At 37.7% G+C, this 27,950-nt stretch overlaps 1 long non-coding RNA gene across 1 annotated transcript; it reads left to right on the forward strand.

The window, feature by feature from the left end:
• The first annotated feature begins 3,111 nt into the window (after nt 1-3,111).
• On the forward strand, nt 3,112-27,910 carry LOC131300596 (uncharacterized). Its single transcript, XR_009191005.1, has 2 exons — nt 3,112-3,333; nt 27,817-27,910. It is a non-coding gene; the product is annotated as an uncharacterized LOC131300596 (long non-coding RNA).
• Nucleotides 27,911-27,950: the final 40 nt, after the last annotated feature.

Here is a 27,950-nt window from a genome sequence, read left to right on the forward strand (position 1 = left end):
AAATATCTGTTTTGGAAGGTTGTAATTCAGTAAAAGGTTGTTACTGGCACCTCCTTTTCATTTGGGGGGTTGTTGGCAACTAATCCATGTAATCATCCGATTCTTACTATCTATGCTCGCTTCGTATGCTTTGACCAGTCATTTATTTGTTTTTTCATGCCCATTTGACTAAATTCCTTAAAGATAAATGGTTCATTAAATTTGTTGGTCTTATGATGTGTGTGTGTATGTGATGACAATTCTATTTGATAATCCAAATTTTTTTCATTTTATTAGTCTCGATATGTAATTAAATCATACACACATGATGGTCATATCTCAACAAAAGATGGTAACCTTTACATTTATGAGCTTATTTTTATGTATGAATTTTTGCTTATTACTCCCTCCGTCTCATAATATTTGTTCGGTCCGCAAAACAAGAACTACAAAATAATGCATTTCTTTCGAGAAAAAATTTAAATTTTTTTCATAAGTTAAAAGAACTCGTTGAGATCTAGTAAATTGTTGAATTTTTTTTCAATTTTTCTCACAAAAATAGTATTATTTTTATGTCTTCGTTTTGCGGACCGGACAATATTATGGGACGGAGGGAGTATTACGTTTGGATCTCTCTACCTATTTTGTGTCTTCGTTCAAACAGATTAAACATATTGTCAGGATTATACAGTACTCAACTAGATTTAAGCTGGGCACTTTAAGTGTAATCCCGTTTATGTACGCAGATTCGAGTCAGAGAAGTCCACTCACTGCTAATATAAAAATAATAATTTGAGGGTTACGTTTGTTTGTTTGTTTGTTTTTTTTTTTTTTTTGACCAGCAATAATATTTTATTTAAAATTTTTTGACAAAAGGTACATCAAATTTGGAGAGAAGGAAGGCTGAGCTAGTTCGATCTTCCAGCGGGAAGTCAGAGAATCCAACAAAATATGGATAAAAATAAAAATACCGATTGGGACAAAACCCGAAAAACACCTGAGAGGGTTACGTTTGTTGCTAGCAGGAGTAATGGTAAAGTGCAATATTACATGACTTCAAAGCTTAGATTTGAGGTAGGGTCCATTTAACAACTAATGGAGAGTTTGAAGGGTCTGGTCAAATGTCAATTGCTTAATTGGTTTCCAAAACTTGGGAAAACCTGGAAGAAGATCTCCAGAGAATCTCGGCGAATATAATTCAATTGATATCATTGCATGCAAATATGACCTGTGATTTCTTCTAAAATATGCTATCACGTTGACTAACTTAACGTAATAATTAACCAGATTAGGAACAAAAATAATTGGGGTTATGATGAAGCTTCTAATTTTGGCAAAGGATGATTTGAATTGGCAGTTATAGTTTGGACTATGACTGAAGAAGAGAATTAATTTTGCAGAATTATGGGTAAATTACGCTGACCTCCCTTGAGGTTTCTAATAAATATACTCACCTCCTTCTGGTTCTGAAAATTATTGTTACCTCTGTTACTTTATAAACTGGTATACAAATGCCCTCTTACCGTTAAAATTAGCCTAACACTGTTAACTCTGATCTACAAAAGACCATTATACCCTCAATACAAATAGTTCAGATATCTCCTATTCTTTCTTTTAACGTATATTCTTGTGCCGTACACACACACACACACATACAGCCTCTTTCTACTACTGGCGCCCTTAACTTGCTAAAATGCGGACCTCTCCTTTCCCGATCAAATTCAATGATCTGAATCGTTCAATGTGATCAAAACGTGATTTTAAAAGTTTTCGCGAAAAATTAGCATAAATATATGACTGGAAAGTGCTTCATCCGAGCAGTTTTTCATTGAACGGTTAAATGAAAAACTGCTCAGATGAAGCACTTTCAGGTCATATTTTTTGCTAATTTCTCATGAGGAACTTCAAAATGATGTTCTGAACACATTTAACAGTTTGGATCTCCAAAATTTGATCAAAAAAGGAGGGGTCCGCATTTTGGCAAGTTAAGGACGCCCTTAGTGGAAGCTTAGTGTGTGTGTACTACAAGTATAAATGACTATTTTATTTTCCTTATGCTAAATCAAATAATAAATAGAAAATTTTATGGCATTCTAACTTTTTTCAGACTTTTGTTTATTGTTAATGCACATTTTATACTTGGTCCAAATATGTGTTTCTATTCTTCTCGTAACCAATCTGAAAAATAATGAATTTTTTCAAGATGCAAAAGGAGTAACCTAAATATAAGATTTATCTAATTTACTTTCTTGTCTTTTTGTCTCATAGAAATTTAAGATTCAAAAGGGGAAAAAAAATAGTCATCTTCTGTAACGACCTGCACTAGCTGACCAACTTAATTCTTAACCTAACCACATGACTCAAAAGGTTAACCTCGGGTTAATAGTAGCTGATGGGTATTGTCATATATATCAAACCAAATTATCCTTTCATAGGTGATGTGGGACACATGCCCATTATGGGCTCTCACATTCTCCCCACCTTATGATGCAATATCCCCGTTGCATTGTCCTAGTAACCTTTACCTAGTGGTTATTTGGATAGGAGAAAGAGAACTATTATGATACCAACTAAAAACTAGCTACTAGGAAAGGAAGTCCCACATCCAAGAAAAAGAGCTACCTAATCCATTCCAATCTGTCCTTGTTTTCCATTCTTCTTTTCTGGCTGTCTTTCTTTCGGTTTATTTGAGTCATAGAAGGCAAGGCAGCGAGTGAAGGTAGAGGAAGAGAAAAACTATTAAGACGACTTTTAGTTACAAACCCTTATAGTACCAGTTAGACGAGCTACGGATGAAGTTTCTTATCCAGGAAACTCTACTTTCTGTCACTGCAAGCCATAGAGGCTGAAAAAGAAGCTACTCGCCTAAGCATAGGAGAGATGGTAACTGTGTTGAATGTAGAGGAGTGATGTAGAGACCCGTATTTTTTAGGTTGTATTTTTTTTTTGTAATCGTACGGCACGTCGAGATAGACGGTACGGATATTTGATGTGGCGTATTCGTGGAAGGATATAAGGGTGATTGTGCGAAAGATGCACGTGTGAGTGTGTGGTGTGAGAAGTAGGGGATTACTTCCCCACCTTTATTATTTCTCCAGGAGGAGAAATATTCCCATTCTCTCTCTTTCTCACTCTCGGCTCTCTCTCTCTCTCTCCTCCTCTCCTCCGAAAAACTCCCTCCTCTCTTCTCTCTTCGATTTTATCTACCTAAGGTGTGATTCCGGACAAGGTCCGAGAATTAAAGTTGCTATACGAAGCACGGGCTTTCTGAATATCCAAGAAAATTTATGATCGGACCTCGTGGGAGCTCGGTTGACTTGGTCAAAAGGTTGGGTTTTGCTCAAAACCCTTGAGGTACGGATTTCTTACTTGTTCTATGCGTTGATGAGTTGAACTTGTACCTAAATCTCGTGTCTGATTGTTGTTTTGAAGTGTACTGTTGGCCCTCGAAATCTGTGTATCGCGCTGAAATTTTCAGGCGCTATCCGTAGTCCGTTTTTGGTCCTACTCGTAGCCACTGATCAGAAACTGAACATTTGTTCCGCTACCCGTAGTCTGTTTTTGGTCCTACCCGTAGCCACTGCAGATTTTTGTAAAAACTCTTGTTTTCACATTCTAATGTCGTGGTTCATTTCCATAAGTGATGGTATGTATCTTTATGAGTTCAAGGACGTTAATTTATATTTAGCGGGAAGTATGACGATAGCTTGATGTATACGATTGCCAAATGCCGAACCGAGAACTTAAGGCACTATGTGAGGAATATGATTGAAATGAAGCACACGAACACTGAACGCAAGTTGTGAACTTTGTGACATGGTGATGTAATAAGAATCGATGACATGAGTAATGAAATGGCTGAAGGAAACTTGAACCGGCCCGTCAATTGGCGTGGTGAACGGCAGGGGATGAACGGGGTCCTAAATACCTGGAATGAACGGGTCCACCTATTGGTGCGATGACTGGTAGTGAATGAACGAGTCTGCCTATTGGTGTGATGACCGGCAGGGGATGAACGGGGTCCTAAATACCCGGAATGAACGGGTCCACCTATTGGTGCGATGACCGGTAGTGAATGAACGGGCGCGCCTATTGGTGTGATGACCGGCAGGAGATGAACGGGGTCCCAAATACCCGGAATGTGCACTTGGAACAAAAGACTTATTAACTATGAAACACGGGACACTTTGAATGTGATGGTAAACTAGATGATTGTTTCATTTTCGGCTTGTCGTTTTGTATTCTCGCGATTCGTCTCATTGGTTTCTCTAAATTTCTTGAGTATTCGTTCTATGGGATTTAAGCTTAGGAACTAGTAGACTGGGTTTAGTAGAGACTATTTGTGGTTAATACGTTGTGTGGGATGCGGGAACATATCCAGAGGTATGGCGTGGACTTGTGTATTTGTCGATGTACGATATGGTACTTTGTTTGTAATGAAAATGGGACAATGAATGATTGTTTGATATTGTGGACAATGCAAATGAACGGGTATCACCATGACCAATCAGTGATATGACCGGACCATCCAAATGAACGGGTATCACTACTTGGTGATATGACCGGACTACGTGCGATACATGCGAAGACCGTAAATGATGAAATGTTGAATAATGTGTGATTATTGGAAAATTATGAAAGATTGGCTTTTAATCATTTTTTTTTTGAAAGGAAAAGGATTTTGCTAAAAAAATCCTCCGATATTCTTGAGCGAATCAACGGTTTCCGGTATTTGGGCACAAATCAACGGACTCCGATATTCAAGCTCGAATCAACGGAGCTTGATCTGGTTTTGTAATACTTTACCTTTTTTTTTTTTTTTTGAAATCAGAAGGGAAAGTTTCATGGCGAAGGGGTGTGATGATGAACAAGGTGGAAGTGAGAAAGATTGTGGTATCATACGAGAGACGATGAGATGATTGAGGATTGATTATTGATTGAGGTATACATATGCGAATTTATTAATGTTGCTAGTTTGATGTTTGAACAGTTGGGAATATTTATAAGACGTCTAGAACCCTATGGTTGTAGCCCGCTTGTTTGTTGTGATAAACCTTGCTTTCTTGTGTTCGCTTATTGAACTTCACTCGCTCTTGGTGCATGTTCTCTCGCATTTTCGCATAGCTTAAGTATAGATTTTTCTACTGGGCTAGTGTAGCTCAACTTATCATTTTCAGGTACACCACAGGAGCATAGTCATTGAGAGTATGGAGTGCATGCAGACATCACAAGCTAAAGTTATTTTCTAAAGTACTTGTCTTTCTTCGTAAATCGAACAGCATTGTACTATTTTCTCTAGTTTGGAATACTGTATCAGTTTGACAGATTTGTGAGATTCGGGAATTGTATTGTAATTTGGGATATCGTATGTACTATTGCGAGGATTTGTATTTAAAATGGTATTGTTATTTATGTTAAAAATCGAGGGCGTGACAACTTGGTATCAGAGCATAGGTCTAGAATACCTAGAGACCGTGGGAAGACTTTTTAGTCTCATGGGTTCAAAATTCGCTGCATGTTTTGTTTCAACACATGTGTGCTTGCATGAACGAATTTGTACATCATTGAGGTATTGTAGTTTGCATTATGGCAGAGTGACATAGAATTGTTGACTCATGTTGGGAAGTTGGAGGCTTTGACCTCATTGTTGTGGTTGTGATTGTGGTAGTGACGACATGTGAACAAAATATACGTTGGCATGCGATGAAAGAGATAGACTATTGATATGACTCATGAGATGAATGTTTGATGTGTATCTATTTGAATTGTGTGGATTACGTACTAGGTATTATATGCATGGAGTAAATCCTGTGAGATTTGAGTTGTGTTAAGTGTAAGTATGAGGAGAGTAACGTATATGTTAGGAGATGAGCTAGAAAGTGTCTTGAGGTGTTAGCAGTTGAGGTAACATTTGTGGTTGGTTATCTTGTGGGTAGTCGTTATTGTGACTGTTAATGAGGTTGTGATTGTGAGCATAGGTAAGGTAAGCTAAACCTACATAGTGATTTGTACGTAGCTAAAGTTGACTTAGGAAAAGAGGGTTATAAGTAGGGTGTCAGGATACGGTATGTGTCTTCTGGACACCCAGGCGACTACCGATGAGATCCAGTTAGAAGAGATGCCTGATCACCGCTCCTTCTAAATGAAAGTCTCGAAAAGTCAATTGGACACTAAGATTGTGTATAGGGACTAGATCTCTAGGCTTGAGATAGATGGTTGTACGTAGAAAGTTCGTAGAAAAAGGGAAGTGTTATGGTGTTGTAGTCTCCATTGTCAAGGTGAATATCGTGGTGGTGTCATTATGATAGGGTGGTAGAAAATAGTGATAGCATTGTTTGGTAAAAAAAAAGAAAAAAGACAAGGCTTGAGGTGTACTACATTGATGTGACCTGAGGTGAGTGATTAATGTCAGTATGTGGTGAGAAACTTGTTTGAAGTGAGGGCAATATGAATGAAGACTGTTGTGGTTGATTATGCAGTGGAGTGTAGTTAATGTCCTGGGTGGAAATAGTAGAAATTTTGAAGCGATAGGCTTGTGGAGAAATAATATGTTGTGAGTTGAAAGATTGGAGTGTAGAGATTGTGTGTGATGCAATTGGAGAAGTAGACTAGACTAATGACATAATACGATGCACTAAGGTATGCCATTGAGGTGATAGATTTGAGAGAGACTAAGGTTTAAATAGTGGTAGTGGTAACAGTGATGGTGATGGGAATGATGTTGTTAATATTATTGAGGTTGAGTGCAATTGTGGTAAATATCTTTGAGGAAAAGTGATGTCGTTATGACTACTTAGTTAAAAGAAGAAATTTGTGAGCTGTGGAACTTGTGGTTAGCGGAACTATTAAAAGCTATTGGTGCGAGAGAATTGGTTCCTAAGTGATGAGACAGTAGAAGTCTTAAAGTATAATGAAAAGTATAGATATGTTGTTTGAAACCCTGGAGTTTTAAGGGTATCCAAGGGGAAATCTGTCAATTGGATTGTATCGGTGACTAGATTTCAGTATAGAAACAATCAATAGTATTGTATGTTAGTTGGTGCAGCTACTGCACACATTGTGTAAGTGTCAGGATGATGAGATGTTGTTAGGTTGTGATGCTGTTGAAATAGAGGAATGATTAGTATTGATGATACGTGTATTTGTGATGTGATTTTTAAGATTGTGAACATGAGAAATATGTGATTTGATTTGACTAAATGAATGAGAATGCCTGAGATTGGTAAAGTGAATAGACATCGTGTGAGGTATTACGAGATTGAAAAGAACGAGATTACTGTTGGACTTCCTAAAGCCATGAAATGTGGAGTGTTGGATACTTTGTGAGTCCATGAATACTGAGTGAGTCTATTGGATACTCTGTGAGTTTATTGGATACTCTGTGAATTTGCTGGATACTTAGTGAGTCTGTCAATCCATGGATGTGTCCGGTGTTATGTAAGCTATTAAATTGTACCGTGGGTTTGTTGAAATATTTCGTGTATGAAATGTGCTGTTGTTTAGATTTAACCTACATGTTTGATTCGTTATGTAATCTCAATGCGTGAAATTTGCTTTTAGTATACAATGTAGAATAAACAGTGGTGCGTATGTGAGTATTTGCTACGAGTAGTATATGCCTTTCTTTGAGTAGCAACAGTGATATATGAAGGACTGGGTTTAAGGAAAATAGTAGATTGAGAGTTTACCATAACGGTTTTAATGTTGTGTTGTGAAGAGTTATGTAGAGGGGACGCATTTCATAGAAGTGAATTTGGGTTTCTAGAATGGGAGTCGGTGGTGTTACTGAGTAAGCTAAGGAAAATGGAGTAGTGTTAGACTTTTGATTGTATTCGAATGTTAGATGGGTAAAAAAAAAAACGAGAGAGACATTTGAGATTTATGTGGATTTGATATGAGAGTCATGTGGGTAACAGAGATGTGAAATGGAGGTAATGGTTAGCAGTTTTGTGTTATAAATGTATTGATGTATCGATGGAGGTTAATTGTGTCCTTATGAGAGGGAAGTGAGTGCCATGAGGCACGGGGCCATTTGATAATTGTTAAGGGAGTGATAACGAAGCCTATTAATAGCAGTACCAATAGAATGATTCAATTGTGAGATCTGAGATGTGTTTATACTTGAAGTCCAGAGAAATATCAATAGCTAGAAGGGCGAGGAGTTTGACTGTGGTGAGTGAATGTTTATAGTTGAGCAAAAGGTGATGAGTTGTTATGTGGTTTTAGGTTCGAGGCTTATTAGTTTTGTTCCAGTGGAGGTGTTTGAGGTTATTTGTATTGGTGAGTAAATGCTTGATTCATTGATTGATATTGATTAGGAAAGATAGAACTTAGAGTTTAGAATTCGAGTTTTCATGAATAGTTTAATTTGTCCTAGAAAGTTCGAGAAGTACTTGGAGAACGTAAGGAGGTTGTTTGTTGGATTTTGGTATAATTGTCATGTTGGTATGTGGAATCTAGAACTTTCGTACAGATGTGAGGACTTGAGGATTTGGTGAAGATGATAGTGGTTTGTGATTAAGTGTTGAGTGGTCAAACCATATCGATGGAGAGGGTTTTGTGGAGTAATCAGGATAAGAAAAGTCTACGTAGAAAGGAGGGGATGATGTGATGATTATGAGATGGCAGTATGAGGTTTGGTATTGTGGTTTTCGACTCGGTTGGACTTGGTGATCAAATTTCGAGGACGAAGTTTCTTTAAGGAGGATAGAATGTAGAGACCCATATTTTTGAGATTCTATTTTTCTTTTGTAATCGTACGGCACATCGAGATAGACGGTACGGATATTTGGTGTGGCGTATTTGTGGAATGATATAAGAGTGATTGTGCGAAAGGTGCACGTGTGAGTGTGTGGTGTGAGAAGTAGGGGATTACTCCCCCACCTTTATTATTTCTCCAGGAGGAGAAATATTCCCATTCTCTCTCTTTCTCACTCTTGGCTCTCTCTCTCTCCTCCTCTCCTCCGAAAAACTCCCTCCTCTCTTCTCTCTTCGATTTTATCTACCTAGGGTGTTATTCCGGACAAGGTCCGAGAATTAAAGTTGCTATACGAAGCACGGGCTTTCCCAATATCTAAGAAAATTCATGATCGGACCTCGTGGGAGCTCGGTTGACTTGGTCAAAAGCTTGGGTTTTGCTCAAAACCCTTGAGGTAGGGATTTCTTACTTGTTCTATGCGTTGATGAGTTGAACTTGTACCTAAATCTCGTGTCTGATTGTTGTTTTGAAGTGTATTGTTGGCCCTTGAAATCTGTGTATCGCGCTGAAATTTTCAGGCGTTACCCGTAGTCCGTTTTTGGTCCTACCCATAGCCACTGATTAGAAACTGAACATTTGTTCTGCTACCTGTAGTCCATTTTTGGTCCTACCCGTAGCCACTGCAGATTTTTGTAAAAACTCTTGTTCTCATATTCTAATGTCGTGGTCCGTTTCCATAAGTGATGGTATGTATCTTTATGAGTTCAAGGAAGTTAATTTATATTTAACGGCAAGTATGACGATAGCTTGATGTATACGATTGCCAAATGCCGAACCGAGAACTTAAGACACTATGTGAGGAATATGATTGAAATGGTGCACACGAATACCGAATGCAAGTTGTGAACTTTGTGACATGGTGATGTAATAAGAATCGATGACATGAGTAATGAAATGGCTGAAGGAAACTTAAACGGGCCCGTCAATTGGCGTGGTGACCGGCAGGGGATGAACGGGGTCCTAAATACCCGGATTGAACGGGTCCACCTATTGGTGCGATGACCGGTAGTGAATGAACGGGTCTGCCGATTAGTGTGATGACCGGCAAGGGATGAACGGGGTCCTAAATACCCGGAATGAACGGATCCACTTATTGGTGCGATGACCAGTAGTGAATGAATGGATCCACCTATTGGTGCGATGACCGGTAGTGAATGAACGGGTCCGCCTATTGGTGTGATGACCGGCAGGGGATGAACGGGGTCCCAAATACCCGGAATGTGCACTTGGAACAAAAGACTTATTAACTATGAAACACGAGACACTTTGAATGTGATGGTGAACTAGATGATTGTTTCATTTTCGGCTTGTCGTTTTGTATCCTCGCGATTCGTCTCATTGGTTTCTCTAAATTTCTTGAGTATTCGTTCTATGGGATTTAAGCGTAGGAACTAGCAGACTGGGTTTAGTAGAGGCTATTTGTGGTTAATGCGTTGTGTGGGATGCGGGAACATATCCAGAGGTATGGCGTAGACTTGTGTATTTGTCGATGTACGATATGGTACTTTGTTTGTAATGAAAATGGGACAATGAATGATTGTTTGATATTATGGACAATGCAAATGAACGGGTATCACCATGACCAATCGGTGATATGACCGGACTATCCAAATGAACGGGTATCACTACTTGGTTATATGACCGGACTACGAGCGATACATGCGAAGACCGTAAATGATGAAATGTTGAATAATGTGTGATTATTGGAAAAATGGTGAAAGATTGGCTTTTAATCATTTTTTTTTAAAGGAAAATGATTTTGCTAAAAAAATCCTCCAATATTCTTGAGCGAATCAACAGTTTCCGGTATTTGGGCACAAATCAACGGATTCCGGTATTCAAGTTCGAATCAACGAAGCTTGATCTGGTTTTGTAATACTTTACCCTTTTTATTTTTAAATCAAAAGGGAAAGTTTCATGGCGAAGGGGTGTGATGATGAATGAGGTGGAAGTGAGAAAGAGATTGGTATCATACGAGAGACGATGAGATGATTGAGGATTGATTATTGATTGAGGTATACAGATTCGAGTTTATTAATGTTGCTAGTTTGATGTGTGAACAGTTAGGAATATTTATAAGACGTCTAGAACCCTATGGTTGTAGCCCGCTTGTTTGTTGTGATAAACCTTGCTTTCTTGTGTTCGCTTATTGAACTTCACTCACTCTTGGTGCATGTTCTCTCGCATTTTAGCACAGTTTAAGTATAGATTTTTCTACTGGGCTAGTGTAGCTCAACCTATCATTTTCAGGTACACCACAGGAGCACAGTCATGGAAAGTATGGAATGCAGACATCACAAGCTAAAGTTATTTTCTAAAGTACTTGTCTTTCTTCGTAAATCGAACTGCATTGTACTATTTTCTCTAGTTTGGAATACTGTATCAGTTTGACAAATTTGTGAGATTCGGGAATTATATTGTAATTTTGGATATCGTATGTACTATTGCGAGAATTTGTATTTAAAATGATATTGTTATTTATATTAAAAATCGAGGGCGTGACAAGTGAGGCATTTAGCCGTGACTATCCCAATTGGGGAAGGTAAGATCTATCTCTTTCTTCTCCTACGCTTTTCGATAGCTGCCCTATTCAGTTAGCTACTTCACTCAGGAGAGACCATTGATGCTAGCAAAAGAGAAAGGACACCCTACTCTATCGTGTGGCACTTAGTTCTGTACATCACATTCGTGTGCTCAGAACTTGATTTTAAAGGTGACCCCCACCATATAGATCAAGGTTGTGCTTTGATACCAACGATATGGACCTGCACCAGATGACTTGCTCCACATAGCTCAAAAAGTTAACCTTGGATTAATAGTAACTAATGGGTATTGCCATATATATATCAAACCAATTATCCTTTCATAGGCGATGTGGGACACATAGCCCATTATGGGTCTCACATCTTTGAACATGAATATTCATAATTTAATGTAGTTAGGAATTGAGTCTAATAATAGCCACCTCAAATAATGATTAAGAAAGTAAAACATTTAATTGATCAAGTTTTAAAACTTCACTAAACGACAAAAGGTAGGGCAAAAAATTCTCAAAAATTGAAGGAAAAAGTTGTACTGAGTTTGGAAAAAATCCAATAAAGATAAAAAGACGATTTTTTTTAATTTTCCTATCCTTAGGCCATCCACAGTCGTATAATCAAAAAACGATAACCAAAAGTTGACACATCAGCTTTTGATTTTTCACTTAAAAGATTGCTAAACTTAACAATGTTGAGCTTCACAATGATCATTTTTAATCCATTACCAAAATAAGGGTCCACTATAATTTCACTCTTTCTCCCCCTCTGTTTCCTACCAATCACTTCCCTCCATTTACTTTTTTTTTTTTTGGCAAAATATATCTATTCCATCTCATAATTTTGGGAAAAAATTGGTGACTTTCTTCCCTCCTATTATAAATTTTTTTGTGGGAAAAAAAGTAGAAACGGAAAAGAAGAGTGAAATACCTTAATCCAGCGATGACGGGTTGAATTGTAGATAATCGAGAAATATGAGCTTCATTTTTTGAGGAAAAGAAAGAGAAATAGTTTGTGAGTGAAGTGAAGAAGATATAGAGTAGGCGAAGAAGAGAAGAAAAAAATACCAATTGAAACACGCGTGTATACAAATTTTGGAACTAGTTAACTTATATAGTGTGGAGTTCAAAAATTTTGATTATTGAAAAATGTTGTTAGTTTTGGCTATTCAAAGCCCAAAATTTGATTATTTCTAAGGACGTTGCTAAGTTTAATTATACTATTGTGAGCTATCTTTTGCACCAACATTGTTAATTTTAAAAACAATTTGCTTTTGATTATACCACTGTGGATGGCCTTAGTGAACTCTTTTAGCCTTGTTCGTTTGCTAGTTTTGGGTATTTTAGTTTTGGTAGTGGGCGGAGAGATAAATAGGGTAATGATTGAAGAAATGGGTAATGAGTAGAGATAGATAGAGAGAGAAATGAAAGTAATAATTGGAGAAATAGAATAATAATTTTTTTGATAGGCAATAAGATTTTATTAAAAACTCGACAAAGAGTACATCGAGAAAAGACCAAATACAGACCACAGAGAAAGAGGTATTGTATAAGCCCAAGGGAAAACAAAATAGAAAAGAAGATTACATTCAAAGGATATTGAATGTTTTCCAACAAACAGACTAAAACATCAGTCTCAATAGAATGAAACTCAACAGAAGGACATCAGTCTCAATAGGATAATGATTGGAGAAAGAAATAGGGTAATGATTAAAAAATAAAACTAAATCAAAGTTAAAAAGAGAAATGAACAATCTTTGAAGTTGTTACAAAGATTAAAACAACAAGCGATTAAGGGACTTTTTTCAACATGCAGACAACGTATACATTTTATAATTTGTCTCGACAAGACGTAATCATAAAAATTGAGTTAAAGAGTAAATCAAGGTTGAAAAAAGTATACTAAAAATAAAAGTAAAAATTGATAGAAGGTAATATTCTGATTTTATTGTCTTTAGGTTACCCTCCTTTGGTTTTACAAAAAAATTGTACTATTATTTTTCATATTTGTACGGTATAAGATAAATTCAAAAAGAGTATTTAAACCAAGTATTAAAATGCACTAACAATAAAAAGAAAGGTCAACAACCTGATTTTTTTTTAATTTTTCCTATTGGTTATATTATTCAAACCCACCACACCTTCAGTGTGTGTCGGCCCCACCCAAAAATATGAGTGTTTGTCATGTGTAAGTGTTTATGGTTGAATAATAATTGAGAATTTATAACAAACAAAAAAGTAAGAGCATGATACCGACCCACCCTCAAAAGCGACATGTGGTTGGGTGGGTCCCGCAGCAACCAAATAAAAAAAAACCCCATTTGCACCTCCCATCTCTCCCCCTCTACAACATCCATTTCTTTCTCTCTCCCCCAAATCAGATGTGACCCTGCTCCACCAAAACCCTGATTTCGCCCTAAACCACGGACATATATTGACGACCACCATCAACACCATTTCCGATAACCACCATCGATGCCGGCGACCACCACTGACGCCACCCCTGTCACCAAACCTGTAGAGACCCAAATATTTTAAATTTTGAAAATGATTATTAAATGACTAATTGAGAAATTATGGTTTATTGGGTGATTAATTGAATCAAGGACCAAAGTGAAAGAATGGAGACTTGAGGGAGCGTGGGTGTAATAAAAAGATACATGTGTATATAATGGGTGTGTGTGTGGTGTAGGGGACCATTTTTCCCATCTCCCCATCTCTCTCCACCGTCCCCTGTAACAACCCGAAACCTCAAACACCTCTCAATTAAAGATCAACCATATGACGCATAAGCTCCTCTTTCGCCAAATCAATTACCTAAAACCCACCACCGTAGACTAAAGAGCCACTGCCCCTGGCTCTCCCCCTTTTTGCTGTCGCTTCTTTTCTTTTATACCCATAGTGACTCATCCCCCAAGTGGTTTGTTGCATGACACATATATTCATTAAACATCCAATTTTGTTTTTACTTCTACTACTTTTGCTCCCTTATCCGTTCCTAGTAGTGAATGCTCACCCCAACCAAATCACGTGAGCTATTACACGAAGTCCAATAATTTGTCTTCCTACCATTTAAAATATTATGCCTTGCTATTTATTTCAAATAAATGGTAGGGGTATTACATCCCCCCCTTTCTCTCTCATCCGGTTCTCTCTCTCTTGCTCCCTCTCAAAACTTCTCCAAAACTTCAAAAATCAACCTCATTCAAGCCTTCCAATCGCGTCTTTGAGCTCAAAATTTCGTGGGTTAAGCTCGGGGAAGAAGATTTCAGTTGATTTCAAGGAGTTTGAAGCTAGGGCTCGTACGAATCTCTTGGTTTTCGCTCCTTGACTCGAGGTAGGGATTTCTTTGCTTCTTTTTATATGTAAATACGTTGATTTGGTGTAGAATCATGTCTTGGATCGTTGGATTTTAGTTGTTGTTCTAGCCTTGAAAATCTGCAGAATCGCTGCTCGAAACCTCGTGGTATCGATACTATAAACTTATCTTTTTAAGCAGTTTATATTGTATCGATACGATTTTTGTGCGTATCGATACCAGGACCTTAAGTCCAGTTTTGCTCCTGCTGCTTCTCCGTCGATTGTTTTGACCCCGATCACATCTAAACCCTTTTGGACACCTCCTAATCTATCTCAAGCTCGTCTAATTGACTTCCTTTGTCTAATTGACTTCTCCGTCGATTGTTTTGACCCCGATCACATCTAAACCCTTTTGGACAACTCCTAATCTATCTCAAGCTCGTCTAATTGACTTCCTTTGACCATTCGATGCTATCCTTGTTCCGTTGGTCTTCCGGCTAGCAAGAACCGAATAAAGAATTACTTAGTTAAAACATCGTTAAAGTGCATTCTATAGATTATTGGTATTTGTGATCGTTCATGGTGCATTTGTGATGACGTTGGCATAATGTGTGATGTTTTATCTATGAATGTGATCATGGGGGAGTCTTAGCTTGCATATTGTATGAGAAAATAGTTAATTGGGTCGGAAGTTGGTTTAGGGAGTCCCGTAACGCAAAGGGTGATAATACGGAGACTTAGAGGGGTTTCGTAACGCAAGGGGTGGTAATACGGTAACCCGAGTCGTTAGGGATCACCGTGATGCAATGGGTGGCAACACGGTAATCCTCGTGGTGTTATATGGTAACGCAAGGGTTGGAAAATACCGATGGTGGAAATTGGGTTAGCGAGTCGAGTTGGGATTGTTTAAGTTGTTTGTGTCATATGACTTATGCATTCAATCTAGAGAGAGGTTCATTTATAAGTTGATTGATTACCATCTATCGAGCTGTATTTTCTTATCCCCTTTCATTTGCACTTATCATCATATTTACATATAAGTTTGGTAAAGATTTTCCTACTAGGCTAGTGTAACTCAATCTAATCTTTCTTTTCAGGACAAAATGCCGGACCATAGATTGCGTGCAATGGTGTGCCTGGACATGAAGATTTTTGGAAGCTAACCTCATTAGTTACTAATTCATCTTTGTAATAGACTTACTTTTGATTAAAGATGGTTTTGTAACTAATTACTCTTAAACTTTCCTTTTGACTGAAGCTTGTAACATTCCAAACATGTCATAGTTGTAGCTAAGTTAATTTGGGGTCGGACTGCCTAAGTTGTATAATTTTTATCTTGGGGACTTGAATTGTAAATCAAACTGCTGGAAATTCTCTTTTGGGTATTATATACGACACGCAAGATTCTTATTGAAATGTATTATTTATATATGTTGAAATTGAGGGCGTGACAAAACCACCCTTCTCTCTCTGCAACTCCCATCTCTCCCTCTCTCTCTAAAATTGAATCTTCTTGTGTAGGTTCCACCTAAATCAAAATCCTCACAGAAATGAAATCAGAATAATACTAGGAAAGCACTCTAATTGTTGAATCCCTCACTCCTTGAAACTAGTTGCTGGTACATGAAAAATGGTTGGCGTACCCGCATTAAAACCTCGTCGGTTGGCTTGTGCGCGACAGAAGTTTGATGAAAATTTGGAACCTACTCTATCACCTTGTAGTGACATGATTTCTGGCCCACCTAAACCAAAGGCAGTTCTTTAGAGGACTCAAGATTGGACAAAGTATTGATTATTAGTAGAGGTGGCAATTCCAACCCACATTTTTTAACGTGCACGAATCCGCCCACTTATAACCCAACTCAATGCGCTCATATTGTATAATGGGTTGATATGAGTTCAACCCATGATTACTTGGGTTTAGATGGGTTGAAATTGAGTTCAATATGGGTTATAATTAAAAACCCACCACACACACTCCAGCCCATACATTGCACACAAATCTCACAATTCTACCCAGTACCCGCACATAAATCTCACACACACACACACACACACACACTCTCTCTCTCTCTCTCTCTCATGCCAAAAAGGGTTTAATCTCCCAATGAAAATGGATAGTAAAAATCAAACCAAATCACTCAATTTTGATCGGTTCTAAGCCGACTGATTCTTTTAATAAAGAATTTGTGTAAGGTCCATTATATGTGTTTGACCAATGCCCAATCCACCTATCTTTTCAGTAAAGTGTCGTGTCCACTGACGATAGTTTGTAAGGTCTAAGGTCCATCTTCTATCTTTGGCAAGACAAAAATGCCCTTTTATGTTTTAAATCCTATTTTTCCTTACTATTACCACGTTCGACCATTAGACCGACTCCTCCTCCCTCCGACTACCTCTGGCCACTGGTGATTTTTCAGCGCTACCTCCGGCGATTGATGAAGTAGAGATGAAGGTTTGGCGACTGGCACCAACTTTGGCGATCTACAACAATGATTTTCCTTCTCTTTGTAGAGTTGTTGTCGGAAAGTTGTAGTCGCCGGTAGGGGAGGAGGAGGTACGAAGTCCATGGGGAGAGAGAGAGAGAGAGAGAGAGAGAGAGAGAGAGAGAAGTTCCCTTTTGGGAGCTATGGAGTTCACTAGTTTACTAAAGAACTTTGCACACCATGTGTTCGTCGAAATTCCTAATAGAAGAACCAATATAGTAAAAGAGGACTAGTTTATCTGATTGATCTAAATCTCCTTGTATATAGTTGTTTGGTGATGATACTAGTCATTTATTTTTGTGCTTTTATAAAAAAATCACCAACTATTTGAGTTCAATATTCATATCTTAAAATCTCGTGAATGCTCACTAGAATAATTCTATTACACTTTTACTAGTTTGATACCATTGGTATGCTGTAGTTGATAACAGAATACCATTTTTATGTATACTTTCTACTATTGTTATTGAAAGTAGTGATACCTCACTAGTTTGAACACCGAAAACTACTGAACATCCACCGGATTTGAACACCGAAAACTTTACAAAATTGACACTTTGTTATGAAAACTAGTGAACATTCTCTAGATTTGAGCAAAAAATACTTTTAAAAAAAACTAGTAGCACTTCACTAGATTATCTCATGGGCATTCACAAGGTATTTTGGAACCTGTCACTAGTTATAAAAACTAGTGAGCATAAAACACCTTTTAAAAAATTAGTAAAACTTCACTAACTACTGAACATTATAAAAAAAACACTAGATTTGAAAACTAGTGAATATTCTCTAGATTTGAGCAAAAAATATTTTTCAAAAAAACTAGTGACACTTCACTAGATAATATCTCGTGGGCATTCACAAGGTATTTTGAAAACTTGGAAACCCACACTTGTTATAAAAACTAGTGAGCATCCTCTAGATTTAAGCATCAAAAACTTTTTTAAAAACTAGTGAAACTTCACTAACTTTTAATTTTGCATTTTTTTGATATTGAAGGGTGTATTATGGATCACAATCTCACTACTTTTGTTTATTAAAACTAGTGAGGTATCACTACTTTTGTGAGGTGTACTTGTATATTAAAACTAGTGAGGTGTCACTACTTTTGTTTTTACAAAACTGCTTAAACCTACTACATTAATCAACAAAAACCAACTCATTCCAATATCTATATGCGTAAGCTATTTTTGGCCATGGATGAAAGTTAGTTGTCACGCCCCGTCCCGGAACGACACCTGAAGTGGGTCCGAACCGACACGACCATGTGGCATTCCACACCAAAGAACAAATCTAAACGATGAATCCCCACATAATTAAAAACATGAAATCATGAAGTACTTGACAACCTTAGTCACAAAATGAGTTTAACAAAAATTAGAGTTTGACCTATTACAACCAACTCGACCCAAAAACACCAACACTCGATACTAATCCAAGTGTCCCCAAAATGCCGACCGGTAGTGGACCAACTCTACGACCACCTATGGCCTGGCAATCCAAAAAGGAAAACCAGAGTGTGTGAGATATAGAATACATTCAATAAAATACCACAGAGCCCGAAGGAATATCTCACTTGAATGTAAACCACACAAAACTCAACATAAGTACTCAATTGTATAACCACATGTGTAAACACCAACATACAGTGGCACGTCTGCCACATCCCATGTACCCAAGGTATTGTGTCCCGCACACCACATTCCCATTCACCGTTAATTAGACGGCATGACCCATGATATGGTGTGATTCATTCCACAATCCTTTAGCGAGTACAATCAACACCCAACAAACACATATCATTAGCTAAATCCCTATTAGCATGATATACAATCACCACCATGAAACTTAGTGATCGAATACTCACTAGGAAAAAATGTAACGACCCTGACTTTTGGTAAGTAAAAATTTCGTTAATTATTTGAATTTATTGGCTAGGAATCCTACATTTCCTTAGATAATTTGATTCCAACCAATTAGTTAGCCAAACCAATTGGATTCTAAACCTAGTTAAACCTCCCTAATCATTTTTTTTGAACCTTCCAAACGTCTTTAAACTCTAGTATTTCCTAGAAAGGCCACTTTGAAGTCCTATTCATTCTTTTGCATTGACAAGTCATTTTCAAAAGCCAAAGCCAACCCTTTAATCATTTCACTTTCCATTGACTTGTCATTTTCTCCGCTCATGACAATCAAACCCATCATTATGCTTTCTTAATCAAATCACTTTCCTAGAAAGTGCATTGTTCTTTTTCTCCATTGGAATGTCACTTTCAAAGAGATATTCCTCCAAAATCATCCTTGAACCTTATGAACCTTTCTACACCCTAGTTGAACCTTTTCAACCTTAGACTTGAAAATTATTATACTTTCATGACTAGTTATTTCAAGACTTAATTTCTCATCATTATTTCTTCCAAGTATATATTTTCTCATCATTACCTCTTTACCCATTGAATAAAAGTTCGTAGGGTAATTTTTATCCTTTGAGTAATAGACTTGCCATAATCCAATGAGTACATAGATTTGACAAGACAAATCATTAAAGCCCTTCTTCATAACCTAGACTTGTCATGCATGCAAGCCTTGAAACAATAGCCTTGAATCTAATTACCCACCAAGGTTGCTTTCCTAGATCTTTCCCTAGGTATAGATATATATATATATATATATATATATATATACACACACATATACACACACACACACACACACACACACCTCATAACTTATTATAAGCATGCCTATATATACATAGATATACTTTCTAGGAAAATCCTTACCCATCGGACAATGCTTTGCACTTGAAAGCCTTGCCATAATCATTACTTTTCCCTAGACTTAGTAAGCTAGACTAGTTAGTACTTAAGTATACTTGTGTATATATATAGCTATATATATATGTATACATACATACATCATACAAGAGAGAGAGAGGTCGAGAGGGAGGGAGAGGAGAGAGAGGCCGAGAGAGAGAGAGAGAGAGAGAGAGAGAGAATGTGTGTGTGTGTGTGTGTGTGAATGTGTTTGTACACTCTAGCAAGCTACCTCTTTTACCAACTTCACACTCGAGCCTAGGACTACTTGACAATCCATTCCTAGACTACTTCAAGCACACAATCTAGCTTTTAATCATCCTAGAACCTAGCCCTTGATTACCCTAGATATTGACTTACAAGCTAAGCCTAGGATTGACTAAACATGGAAGGCTATTCTTTAGCCTAATCAACCATATCTTTAGACTTGTAAGACTTGCTTAGCTAGGGTATAATTACCTTGGATTTTCCCTAAAATGCCTTAAAATCCTACTTGATTTTATAGCCCTATGTCTAAAGATTGGATTTGACAAGTCATGGCATGCTTGGAAGACAAGATTTGACTAAACAATGGAGCAAATCCATGGGAGAGAGAGAGAGAGAGAGAGAGAGAGAGAGAGAGGGGGGGGGGGGGGGGAGAGAGCCAAGTTTTTGCTATAAATAGGACCCCCCCTCATGCCATTCAACTCACATCTTCACCCTTCAACTTCTCTCTCTAGAAATCATTGTGTTCTTGCTTTGTTCTTACTTGTTCTTCCTTTGTTCATGAGTTCTTCAAGAAACTCATCTAAGACTGCCACCAAACCACCACTCGATCCAAAAAAAAAAAAAAGTTTAGTAGTTTAGTCAAGAACTAGTTTCGAGAGAAACCTTTCTCTTTTGAAGCTACCAGAAGCTTACCATAGGAAGTCACTCCATCCGATAGTCGACTTACTTTTCGTAGCCGCCCTGCCGCCAAGAAGAACAGTAGAATACTTCTAACCACTTTCTATCTTTAAATATGGAAATATGCATATTGTTTGTATGTGGAAATGCATGAGAACTTGAAAGGTGTATACTAAAGTTTTGAAAAGGAATGGGAGTATGTTGAATATAACAATTTAAACATATGTTGTTTTGAATTTCTCTAAAAGGAGGAAAGAACGGATTTTCGAAATATAAACTTGATCGGAAGTATTCGTATTTTGATATTAGGATGGTTATGAGCATGTATATGTGATTACTTGGATTACTTGTTGATTTGTGATAAAACATAAGTGGTTTTCCACTCTAAAGGTGTCTGTCCATGTGACACTATGCTTCATATTGGGTGCTAAATGTTTGAGCACGACTACGTGATAGTATGAGCATGATAAGTAATATAGAGTTGTATGATCTTGCTAGTTTAGTTTCAAGATTACAATGAATGATTTATGATTACTTACGTGAAAAGTCCTACCGCGGAGTCTTTGCATGAAAACGAGACACAGAAATCGAAAAAGTAGAAACATGACATCTAGGGTGTGTTAAAGACAATGTGTGGTTTTGAAACTGCAATGTGGCCGGCCTTGCCCATTGTGTGGTGTGTGTGTGTGTGTGTGTGTGCGCCAATGGGAACCTGGGATGGCGGAACCATTGTGAGGATACTCGAGAGACCGGAACGGCGAAACCGAGGTTAGGTGTGTTAAAAAAATGATTTTGGAAATGTTGATTTGGTAAATGAAAATGAGACACTGTCTATGATGAATCGCGTAGGAGAAACTCAAAAAATCATGAATACGAACGTTAGCTTGAATAGTAAATGTGGATGTGTCATTGTTAACTGTTTTGTTAGATATGCATGTACTATGTGGAAATCGTTAATATTATGATCTAATGTTTGTAAGTTAAGGGTTAGTCGATATGGATTATTCTATTGAGCTACTGTAGCTCATGGTGTTACCTTTGGTGACCCTGAAATATTATACTGGGGGCGACGTTGGTATAATGTGTTAGACTTTGTAGATGAACATGGTGAGCTATACACCTTGGAGGCTTTTGGAACCAAAGAGCTGGCTAGGATGGAAGAGCAGGCGGAGCTATAGTTAGGAACCTTAGTTTCCCTCCCTTTGTGTAATTATGGGGATTATGATGTAATAATGAGTCAAACTCTATTTAGATTTTCTATAAAATTGTTTATTTAACATTCCCAAAATTAGGGGTGTCACAAAAAACCTCTGTAATTCTCATATGAAAGTTAGTGAATATACACTAGGTTATATTTAGTGAACATTTAATAACTTTTTAGGACAGTGTGCTCGGCTATTTACCCACCCCAAAAAAAAAAAGTGCGGTCTGTTTTTAATAAGTGAATGAGTACTTTTTTCTTTTTAACGGGAAGACTATTAATTTATTATTTTTATACGGTTATTTGTCCTAATAATAACTTCATTAGATAAATTTATTTATTCTTTTAAAAATTAAAAAGATAGAATGAAAAAAGAAGAAAAACAGTCTTTCCATTTTTTAGAAAGTGATGACATAGAACAAACAAAAAATAGAGAAAAAATAATAGTTTTTGCTCTTCTTTCAAAACAGAGCCTTTTGGCTCTCAATTTCCCAATGATTGTGGTGATGGCTCTGGAATCAAGCCCAGGCAACGTGTGACCCAAAAGAAAGGTGAAGTACCAAAAAAGAAGTGGTGGTGGTGGTTGGCGGCGGAGGTGACCGGTGACAGCTTAATTTCTAGAGAGAGAAACTGAGATGTCGTGGAATAAAAGTGGTTTTCCGGCAGGTCTCGACTGCGCCTATTAGACTTGTTCTACATCGCTCATTTAAGCTACCTAAGCTTGGTTAATATATTCTAGAGGCTACTACACCTATTGCCAATTGGTTTTATGTTGGAACCCTCCAAGAAATCTAACATGGTATCACAACTAGGTCTTAGGTGGCTTCACCTCTCGTGGGAAAGTCTATGTCATCTTCGTTGCCCGAGTCAATCAATCAGCTCCTAGTCTCATAGTTTGTCATCTGCACGTGCATCTGGGCTGCACATGAGAGGGAGTGTTAGATTTGTCCCACATCACTAATTTAAGCCACCCAATCTTGGTTAATATATTTTAGAGGCTACTCCACCTATTGTCAATTGGTTTTAGGTTGGAACCCTCCAAGAAATCTAATAGCGCCGACGGACAAGGCCCAGGCAAGGAAGGTCTGGGGAGGTTGGTGGCAGTCCCGTGGTGGTGGTTCCTTGAATCGAGCTGCCTACGGCCACCGTCCCTTTATCTGGTTCTTTGTCTGCATCGATTGGTTCAATTGGGTCGAGGAGGAGATTGGCAAGCGAGGGTTATTTTAGTCTATTCAGAGGGCACGTGGACCTGATAGGTTAGGATATTATTGGGTGGACGCGTGGGGTTTGGTAAATGGAATAATGGACTGTACACTAAAATAACCAAAGAGCATATAGGTGGCTTTTAATTTTTATTCTCTCCTTCTGTAAAAAGAAAAAAAAAACACTTTCGTCTAATTTAAAATAACTAATTCTCTTGTAATTTGCTAATTTCAGACACTTGTTCAACAATTCCTCTTTCTATAATTTCCGTTCTTTCAAATTTTCTTCCCTTTCTATGGTGCGGCCAAGTGTTTTCGAATTCACGCCCCGTCCTACTTTAAATTATAGGTGATGTATTGTGAGAGAATGATCTGCCTCATAAAGCGGTAAATAAGTATGTAAAAAATAAGAACCTTAGCAGAGCGGGACCTCATTGAAACAATTGGGCACAAAGATGATCTGAATCTCTCTTTTTTCTTGACCTTTTTTTAGCCATTCATGTAAAAAAATCAGATCAATCGGATTTTGTTAAGTGAAGTACTTTTTTAGAATTCGTAGGGTTGAACAAATTGGTTTGAAGGCCTCACAAATTGTTCGCCCTACGAAGAGAAGCCCTTAAAGTGTCTCCAAAGGTATAACCAAACTAAAAGACTTTTAAAATTAGTAATATAGATTCAAAATATGGCTCACAATGATATAATCAAAATTTCCTAATGATTTACTTTTAAGTTTTAACCCCATTATCAATTTTTTGTGTATAAAAAAGGTGAAAAATAGCTGAAAGTAATTAGGTCCAAAAGGAAGCCGAAGAAAGAGTTGGAACTGGAAACAAAAGCAGCCACATTTTGGGGAAAAAACTAATCAGTTGTTTTGCCAATTAGTTTGGATTGTTGGGGAAACAAAAGCAATGTAGATTCAAAATATGGCCCCACATTGTTGTTTTGCCAATTAGTTTTTTCCCCAAAATGTGGCTGTTTTTGTTTCTCAACAATGTTACTCACGTAATAATTCAAATACAACAACTTACACAACCTCCCACATACATGTGGGGCCCACACATAGTAATGTGTGTGGAGCTCATATGTATGTGAGAGGTTATATAAGTTGTTGTGTAAGTATCATTTTTGTTGGCAAAAGTATGTTCATTTATGACACAGTGGTAGTCATACTGGGAATGGGAACAAAAAAAAAAAGAAGAAAAATGGGTTGGGCCAGGTTTGAGTACGACTTGACCATATTTGACCCGACACATCTAAACCCTTCTATTTTTTGACCCATATTCGATCCGTCCATATTCAACTCATGACCTATTTCAACCCGTCAAAACCTGCTCATTTGGCACCTCTAGTTATTAGAAATAAAGATTGGATTCCCCCATGTGTGAAAGGGGCCTTATTTGGAGTGATTTTTCAGTGCCAAGCGAGTATATCTTACGTGGTATCCGCTCGGCACATTCGAGCCGTCCGATATACTTTTAGAAAACTTGGATTGAAACCCTCTCTCTCCTTTCATCCAACACTTTCTCTCTCCTTTTTCTCCTTCCAAATCTGAGCCGTTCAAACATGCAATGAACGGCTCAGATGCGTGAGTGGGTACCATGTGGTACCCGCTCGGCATTGAAAATTTTTCCCCTTGTTTGACCTAAAACCACACCTATATCCAGACAAATTTCAAGCATGGCAGGTCAATTAATGCTACTAGTACTTTTTTTTTCATTCGATTTGAGAGAGTGTGTGTGTGGAGTGCTCTGGGATGGATGGTGATTGGTGGTTGCCAATGTTGTTTGTGGTTTGGGGCAGAATTAGGGTTTTGGTGGAGGTGGGTCGCGTCCGATTTGGAGGAGAGAGAAAGAAATGGATGTTGCAGAGGGGGAGAGATGGGAGGTGCAAATGTTTATTTATTTATTTATTTAAAATTTGGCTGCTGTTAGCATGAGACCCACTCTGCCATGTCAGCATCATGCTTTGAGGGTGAGTCGGTATCATGTTCCGTAGCATTATTGAATGACTTTTGTTAATATGTGCCCCTAAGGCAAATGATAACACACCAGACAAATATTGCCTAGTAAAAACAAATGTAGTGATTTGTGGACCAAAATACCCTTTGGCTTTTCTCAATCTTTTCCACGAGTGCGCGCACAAGAAAGAGAACAAACATGGTTGTGAAAAAACTCGTCATGAGTTTTTTTTATTGGCAATACGTTGTTAATTTACTTTCATAAAAGCAAGAACAAAATAATTAAAAGGTTATTGACCCAAAGTTTAACGGAATTATGAAGAGGCAAAATAGATGCTCATAATTTTATTTGTTTAGTTGCCAGCAATGTGTTATCGATATTTTTTTTTTTGGCCTTTTTAGTTCGTCTCGGTGGAAGAATTGAAAAACGTATAAAAAAGAATCAAAATGATAAAAAGTCAACCATTTTAAAAAATACTTTAAGTATGCCCCAAGCTTATAATAGAATAATCTGAACTGATCATTTTATAGGGCTTGTTGAAGAGTTTATTCATGAAAAAAAATTATGTTCTTCAAACATCTATAGGTATCTAACAAAAAATTTAAAAAACACAATATTGTTTGATACCCAATGATATCCGATCAAAATGAATTTTTCCATGAATGATCTTCTCAACGACACCAATAACATTAGTGGTTTGGATCATCTTGACACTGTCTTTAAAAAAGATGGTTGCAATTATTATTTTTAGTACTTAATGAAGAAAGAAATGATTAAAAAAATGTAGAGACCCGTATTTTTGAGGTCGTATTTTTTCTTTTATAAACGTATGGCCCGTCGAAATAGACAGTACGGATATTCGGTGTGACGTGTTCGTAGAAGGATATAAAGGTAATTATGTGAGAGGTGCACGTGTGAGTGTGTGGTGCGAGAAGCGGGGGATTGCTCCCCACTTCTATAATTCTTCCCGGGAGAACTATTTCTCCTCGCTGTACTCTCATTCTCTCACGGCTGTCTCTCTCTCCTCTCCTCTGAAACTTTCTCTCCTCTCTTCTCTCTTCGATTTCATTCACATAGGGTGAGATTCCGGACAAAGCCCGAGTATTAAAGTTGCTATTCGGAGTACAGGCTTTCCGAATATCCAAGAAAAATCATGATCGGACCTCGTGGAGCTACAGTTGACTGGGTCAAAGGGTTGGGTTTTACTCAAAACCCTTGAGGTAGGGATTTCTCATTTCTATTATGTGTGTATGTGTTGATTTGGTGTTTGAATCGTGCCTTAGATCGTTGTTTTCGTTGTTAAAAATGTTCTGGTGGAGTCTGAAAATCGTGCACTGAAAATCCAGGTCCTACCGGTAGGAGTTTTGGTCCTACCGGTAGAAAAGCTGTCCAGTAATGTCATTTTTGTGAAATCGTGGTCTCCTACCGGTAGGAAACTGTATCCTACCGGTAGGAAATGAAAAATTCAGCATTTTGGCAAAACTTCGAACGGGCATAACTTTTTCATTCGAACTCTGTTTTGGGCAAATTTTATATCGAAATTCATGTACCGGAAATGTACTTTCCAATGGTGGTGGTCTCATCTCCCAATTTTTAACCGATAAGATTTGGCAGCCAAAATAAGATAGATATGTTCGTATACGTTGGGAAATCCTTTTTCCTTAGAATTGTTTGGGTGAAACATGGGTGTTCTTAGGTTCCCCTGAGTACTAGTTGAATGGTTTGATGAGGCTAGTGGTATACTTAACGCTTGGTAGTGGTCGTTGGGTTCCGTATGAGTCGTTTGACACCGAAACGAGGGTTTAGAGAATATAAGGAGTATAGGTGGCCGAAGGTTGTATGTGTTGACATGCGAAGTGAAAAATGAACACATAGAACACTTCTTTGAGTTAAACAATGCTAGGCATGGATACATGAGACAGTTCCTTGTGTTTGATATGTGGTACACCTCTTGCGTAACTTATACGATTTTGCGAGTTGCAAGGTGGAAATCTATGAACTCGTTGTGAGAGTTTATCTTTTGATGTGTGAGTGCTTGTATGGTGATGAGAAACTACTAACGTAACGATTGCGAGTTGATTGAGATGAAATTATCTGTACTACTTCTATGTGAATAAGTTTTCGTTGTGAATTCATTATATGTGACTGAGATGAATGGCTAAATTGTAAAGTGTATCGAAGGAATTGTGGTATGGTGACCTTTGATGTGTGACTTGAATTAGCTCCATCAGTGAGGACGGAACTAGTGGGGAGTATCGGGATTTCTTAATTGGCCCGGCAGGAGCTTTTGCTCATGATACAGAATGATGAGGAAATTGTGACACGATGTGAATGGAAATGGGCTATCATTGTGAACGGGTAAGTGATACGAAAGACATTGGTGTTGCGATTCTTTGATTACGATAGTTTCATAAGTCAAGATATCGGATTGGTGATTCGAAGTAATATGAGGGACAGTGGCAGTCTTGAGAAAATCATATAGATAGTAAGTCCTCGTGGTTGAATTAGAGTTTTGGTGTGTAGTCACGGTACTTCATTTATGTCTTCGACCTTGGGAAAATTACTAGTTGTGTTTCGTTTCATCATTTGAGATACCGTACCTTGCTTCTGTTATTCATTCCACCTGTCATTCCATTCATATTTAATAGTTGTGTAGATTTCTCTACTGGGCACGTGTTTGCTCAACCTACCATTTCAGGTTCATTGCAGGTCATGGTCATGGAGTACTTGGAGTGCATGCTGACATTATCGATTAAAGCTATTTTGGAGAGTACTTTATTATTCTTGTATAACAAACGACTTTGTTATGAAATTCCTACTTTGAAAGATTGT

This window comes from Rhododendron vialii, chromosome 9a, assembly GCF_030253575.1.
Source record: "Rhododendron vialii isolate Sample 1 chromosome 9a, ASM3025357v1".
Lineage (NCBI taxonomy): Eukaryota > Viridiplantae > Streptophyta > Magnoliopsida > Ericales > Ericaceae > Rhododendron > Rhododendron vialii.